Source organism: Salmo salar, chromosome 22 (assembly GCF_965601325.2).
Source record: "Salmo salar chromosome 22, fSalSal1, whole genome shotgun sequence".
NCBI lineage: Eukaryota > Metazoa > Chordata > Actinopteri > Salmoniformes > Salmonidae > Salmo > Salmo salar.
In genome coordinates, this window is record NC_138312.1 from 39,936,329 (window position 1) to 39,943,634 (window position 7,306).

Below are 7,306 nucleotides of genomic sequence, written 5' to 3' on the forward strand. Positions count from 1 at the left end.
AGCTGTGGTTTTGTTTTTTGTGACATTATATGCTAGCTTGAAAAATGGGTGTCTGATTATTTCTGGCTTGGTACTCTGCTGACATAATGTAATGTTTTGCTTTCGCTGTAAAGCCTTTTTGAAATCGGACAGTGTGGTTAGATAAAGGAGAGTCTTGTCTTTAAAATGCTGTGAAATAGTCATATGTTTGAAAAATTGAAGTTTTTGTATTTTTGAGGAATTTGTAATTCGCGCCACGCCTATCATTGGATATTGGAGCAGGTGTTCCGCTAGCGGAGCGTCTAGATGTAAGAGTTTAAAGACAAGACTCTCCTTTATCTAACCACACTGTCCGATTTCAAAAAGGCTTTACAGCGAAAGCAAAACATTAGATTATGTCAGCAGAGTACCAAGCCAGAAATAATCAGACACCCATTTTTCAAGCTAGCATATAATGTCACAAAAACCCAGAAGACAGCTAAATGCAGCACTAACCTTTGATGATCTTCATCAGATGACACACCTAGGACATTATGTTATACAATACATGCATGTTTTGTTCAATCAAGTTCATATTTATATCAAAAAACAGCTTTTTACAAACTTCCGGGGAATTTGCTAACAATTTACTAAATTACTCACGATAAACGTTCACAAAAAGCATAACAATTATTTTAAGAATTATAGATAGAGAACTCCTCTATGCACTCGATATGTCCGATTTTAAAATAGCTTTTTGGTGAATACACATTTTGCAATATTCTAAGTACATAGCCCAGCCATCACGGGCTAGCTATTTAGACACCCGGCAAGTTTAGCACTCACCAATATCAGATTTACTATTATAAAAGTTTGATTACCTTTTGTTGTCTTCGTCAGAATGCACTCCCAGGACTGCTACTTCAATAACAAATGTTGGTTTGGTCCAAAATAATCCATCGTTATATCCGAATAGCGGCGTTTTGTTCGTGCGTCCCAGACACTATCCGAAATGGTAAATCAGGGTCGCGCGCATGGCGCAATTCGTGACAAAAAAAATCTAAGTATTCCATTACCGTACTTCGAAGCATGTCAACCGCTGTTTAAAATCAATTTTTATGCCATTTTTCTCGTAAAAAAGCGATAATATTCCGACCGGGAATGTCCATTTAGCTAAACAGAGGAAAGAAAACAAAGCTTTCGATCGACGCGGGCACGAGCCTGAGTCTCACAGTACTGTAACCAGCCACTACCCAAACGCGCTACTTTGTTTCAGCCAGAGCCTGCAAAGCCACGATTCAGCTTTTTGCCGCCTTCTGAGAGCCTATGGCAGCCGTAGGAAGTGTCACGGGACAGCTAAGATCCTCACTCTTCAATGAACAGAGACAAGAAGAACGACACCTTGTCAGACAGGCCACTTCCTGCATGAAATCTTCTCAGGTTTTTGCCTGCCATATGAGTTCTGTTATACTCACAGACACCATTCAAACAGTTTTAGAAACTTTAGGGTGTTTTCTATCCAAAGCCAATAATTATATGCATATTCTAGTTACTGGGCAGGAGTAGTAACCAGATTAAATCGGGTACGTTTTTTATCCAGCCGTGAAAATACTGCCCCCTAGCCATAACAGGTTAATCATAAGGCATACATCCCTGCCCTTCTTCTTACCAGAGAGATGTTTGTTTCTGTCGGAGCAATGCGTGAAGAAACCGGGTGGCTGTACCGACTCTGACAACATATCCCGAGTGAGCCATGTTTCCGTGAAACAGAGAATATTACAATCTCTGATGTCTCTCTGGAAGGCAACTCGTGCCCAAATTTCGTCCGCCTTGTTATCTAGAGATTGGACATTTGCGAGTAATATGCTCGAAAGCGGTGGATGGTGTGCTCGCCTTCTGAGTCTGACCAGTAGCCCGCTCCGTCTGCCTCCCCCACGGCGACCCCGTTGTTTTGGGTCGGCCTCTGGGATAAGATTACATGTCCAGGGTGGAGGCTAATAATGTAAGAAGTAATACATAAAAAAACAAATAACTGCATAGTTTTCTGTCGGTGCCATCTGGGGTATTGTGTGTAGACTGATGAGGGCAAAAAACTATTCAATCAATTACAGAATAAAGCTGTAAAGTTAAAAAAATTGGAAAAAGTCCAAGGGTCTGAATACTTTCCGAATGCACTATGTTGGTTAAGCAACGGTCTTGACTCATGTCCCACCATGATTACAATACGACAAGCAATTTCTGACCAAAGTCTTTCTCTCTTCCCTGTTCTTTCCAAGTACTGTATGCCTAATAATGAATATGCTATTGAATATGAGGAGAGTTCTATTCTAATCAGAAAAAGGTATGGAATGCTTTTTATTGGATGTGAATATATTCATAATTCATTTTTCAAGGTCTACAAGACCTTTCTTGTGGATACAACTTTGTCCATCTATCCACCTGAAATAGTAAAAAAAAAACATAAGGATAACAAATAGTCAATTCAATGTCACAACATAAAGTTTGAGTCTCAGCAAAGGGGCAGCTGGAATAATGCAACCAATCTTAAAGTCAAAGCTACGGATGTAAAGATTGACTGTTCATGAGTTTGACATGATTTAAAGCTTTTGAAAGTTTTAAAGCCACAATCCTAAACTTGTTTAATTCGTTTTCAGCCAAAAATCTGTCCTGTCACTGATTTGCTATAAAGCTGAGGGATGGGGCTGGAGAAACATAACCACCCTCAAATTCATACAGTGCCTTCAGAAAGTATTCACACCCCTTTTACTCACTGATCTACACACAATAACCAATAATGTCAAAGTGGAATTTTGTTTGTAGAACAGCTTCAGAATTAATAAACAATTCTAAGCTGAATGTGTTGAGTCAATAAATATTCAACCGCCTTCTTACGGCAAGCCTAAATAAGTTCAGGAGTAAAACTGTGCTTAATAACAAATCACATAAGAAGTGGACTCATTCTGTTCGATAATAGTAGTTATCATGATTTTTGAATCTCTCTACCCCACACATACAATTATCCGTAGTCCCTCAATCGAGTAGTGAATTTCAACCATAGATTCAATCACAAAGACCAGGGAAGTTTTTCAATGCCTCGCAAAGAAGGGCATCGATTGGTAGGTGTAAAAATATATATATATATTTTTTAAAGGCAGACGCTGAATATTCTTTTGAGCATGGTGAAGTTATTCATTTGGCTTTGGATGGTGTATCAATACATCCAGTCACTACAAAGATACAGGTGTCCTTCCTAACTCAGTTACCGGAGAGGAAGGAAACTGCTCAGGGATTTCACTATGAGGCCAAAGGTGATTTTAAAACAGTTATGGAGTTTAATGGTTTTGATATGAGAAAACTAAGGATGAATCAACAACATTGTACTTACTCCACAATATGACAGAGTGAAAAGAAGGAAGCCTGTACAGAATAAAAACATTCCAAAACATGTATCCTGTTTGCAATAAGGCACAAAACTAAAACTGATCCAAATCCAACACAGCACATCACTGAGTACCACTCGTCATATTTTCAAGCATGGTGGTGGCTGCATCAGCAAGGACTAGGGAGTTTTTTTTAGGATAAAAAGAAACGGAACAGAGCTAGGCACAGGCAAAATCTTACAGGAAAACCTAGTTCAGTCTGCTTTCCAACAGACACTGGGAGACAAATTCAACTTTCAGCAGGACAATACCCTCCAACAAAAGGCCAAATATACACTGGAGTTGCTTACCAAGATGACATTGAATGTTCCCGAGTGGCCTAGTTACAGTTTTGACTTCAATCGGCTTGAAAATCTATGGCTTCTCCAATTCTGTTAAGATGCAGTATTTGGAGAGATACGCTTCTCCACCTCCACAAAGTGTGCGTAAAAGCGCAGGTACTCGGGATGATATTCTGACACTGTTGATAGTTCACTGCCTGTAAATACACTGTATCAGCCAGAACAACTTTAAAGTCTTCACTCAGCTTTCCTACAAAATATGAGGACCATAATTGGTCTGGTGTGTCAGTGGATTCGCCTGTTATTATGGAGATGGTTTCCTTTTTTTGTGTGAATTTTGGGATTGTCAACTTTTTCACGAGGGATGTTGGTGCTTGCAAAATACATATATCCTCAACATCTACATTTTTACATGTTTTTTTATAGTGAATGAAAATGGCTACTTTGTTCAGAAATAACTCATACTTAAATATACCTTCATAGAAATTGACTCAAGTAAAAGTAAAAGTCACCCAGTAGCCTAAAATCTTACTTGAGTAAAATTAGATGATTTAAAATTTACTCAAGTATTGTGGTGGAAAAAGTACTTAATTGTCATACTTGAGTAAAGGTGAAAAGTAAAAAACAATACTATACATCAAATTCCGTATATTAAGCAAACTAGATGGCACAATATTTTTATGGACAAATGGGCACACTCCAACACTCCAACACTCAGACATCATTCACAAACACAGTATTAGGATTAGTATTTTGATTGACCTACAGTACCAGTCAAAGATTTGGACACACCTACTCACTCAAGGGTTTTTCTTTACTTTACTGTTTTCTACATTGTACAATAATAGTGAAGACATCAACACTATGAAATAACACATATGGAAACATGTAGTAACCAAAAAAGTGTTAAACAAATCAAAATATATTTTATATTGAGATTCTTCAAAGTAGCCACAATTTCCCTTTATGACAGGTTTGTAAAATTCCTGAAAACAAAAATGTGCTTTTTGGTTTACATTTAAGGTTAGGGTTCGCCACAAGGTTAGCAGTGTGGTTGAGGTTTAAAATACAATTTTAAGAAGATAAATTGTAAAAAATATGTGGGCTTTATGACTTTGTGGCTGTGGTAGTAAAGTGTTTTTTCTCAAAGTTGGTGGGATGTCACATGTCCTATCTACATCAGTACACTGGTAACAACCTAATCACTACGAAACTTCTATTCTATCAAAAAAGCTACTCCTTGAAAATAAGCCATAACATTTTTTGTTAACCAATTTCGACACTCTCTCACTGACCTCCATAGAAAATATCCTTGCTTGATGAGCGAAAAAAAAATCTAAATGCCACCTGATGAGGAAAACAGATTGTGTGCCTGGTTATCCCTCTCACTTCACCTCTTCCTCTCTGGATACGTTTTATAGCCTACCTTTTAAGAGTGGGATGGTTTTCAGACAGACAAATAAGGGCAATCAATATTTATTTGTAGGCAATGAGGTAAACTATAGCCTAATCCTATTTAGGAAGTACATTTTCTTGGAAAGATAACTGCCCCATGGTTCTCTGCCCATGCATACATAGGCTTTATTTAACCTACTCTATTTAATTGAGACCACACTCAAACCTGATCTCGCAAGTATGGCTACTGAACTTGAATTTCCATTTCCTGACTAAATAGATTGGATGCATTCTGTAGCCTCAGCCTGGTCTCATAGTCTAGACTTAACAAAGTAAATGTAAATCTGGGACACTCACATTAGTATGACACTGTGGTGTGGTTACATAAGACAGATGGTTATTTAAGGAAAAAATTAGGGTAGGGTGGTTGGTCCTGGTAGATGGGTGACACAAATGTCTAGCAAACCAAAGGTTTGCGAGTTTGAATCGCTTCACGGACAACTTTAGCATTTAAGCTAATTAGCAACTTTTCAACTACTTACAACTATTGAGTTACTTTGCAACTAGTTTGCATGTTAGCTAACCCTTCCCCTGACCCTAACCTTAACCCCTTTAGCTATCCCTTCCATTAACCGTAACCTTAACCTTAACCCGTAACATAGCATATGTTACGAATTTGTAACAGCATATGTTTAAAAAATGTGTAACATATTGTATGTTTTGCAAATGTGTTACTTACTGTGCGTTCTGCAAATTCACAACATATAATACGAATTGTAATTTCTAACATATTATAAGAAATGGGTGATGGACATCCACAAATTAATGCATACCATACAAAACATAACATTTCATACTATACTGAACAAAAATATAAACGCAACATGTACATTTTTGGTCCCATGTTTCATGAGCTGAAATAACAGATCTCAGAAATGTTCCATATGCACAAAAATCTTATTTATCTCAAATGTTGTGCTCAAATGTGTTTACATCACTGTTAGTGAGCATTTTTCCTTTGCCAAGATAATCTATCCACCTGACAGGGGTGTCATATCAAGAAGTTGATTTAAAAGCATGATCAAATCCAAAGGTGCACCTTGTGCTGGGGACAATAAAAGGCCACTCTAAAATGTGCAGTTTTGTCACACAACACAATGCCACAGGTGTCTCAAGGTTTGAGGGAGCGTGCAACTGGCATCCTGACTGCAGTAATGTACAACAGAGCTGTTGGCAGACCGTTCCATTGTTTTAACGTCGTCTTAGAGAATTTGGCAGTACGTCCAACTGACCTCACAACTGCAGACCACAGGCATGGCGTTGTGGGTGGGATCGAATAGCTGATGTCAATGTTGTGAACAGTATGCCCAATGGTGGCTGTAGTGTTATGGGATGGGCAGGGATAAGCAGTGGACAAAGAACCCGATTACATTTTATCGATAGCAATTTGAATGCACAGAGATACCGTGACGAGATCCTGAGGCCCATTAACATGCCATTCATCCGCCACCATCACCTGCACAATGCACGGCCCCATGTCGCAAGGATCTGTACACAGTTCCTGGAAGCTGAAAATGTCCCAGTTCTTCCATGGCCTCACCAGACATGTCCTTCATTGAGCATGTTTGGGATGATCTGGACTGACGTGTATGATGTTCCAGTTCCCGCCAATATCCAGAAACTTCGCACAACAATTGAAGAGCAGTGGGACAACATTTTACAGGCCACAATCAACAGCCTGATCAACTCTATGCGAAAGAACTGTGTCGCACTGCATGAGGCAAATGGTGGTCACACCAGATACTGGCTGCACTCCAAACACTTAACAGACAGCCTCTTCCCTCAGCCCTCAAATTAAGTGGACACTTCTGATGGCGTATCATGAAGTCTGATGAGTTTACACAAGCAGGGCAAGGGGCAAGGGAGGAAGGAATGATTTTTAAGTGGACGGCCCTTGCCCGGAAATTCGTCACTCGTTCGTCCCGCGACGATTGTCTTTTCAGCCACAGGTAGCTTGTGGGTGCTTTTATTTCTACATTTTCCAAAAGCTAACCAAACAAAAACATAATTACTTTTACGAGATGTGTTTGTGCATTAGTAGCACAATTTCAAACGTATTTATTTTCGTTTTTACTTATACTTGTATATTGACTTCTCCATATTGATGTTGAGGTTTTAAGTTTTGGCGGACCTTTCTTAGCGGATGTACAATTATCGCAAATTGAATTATGG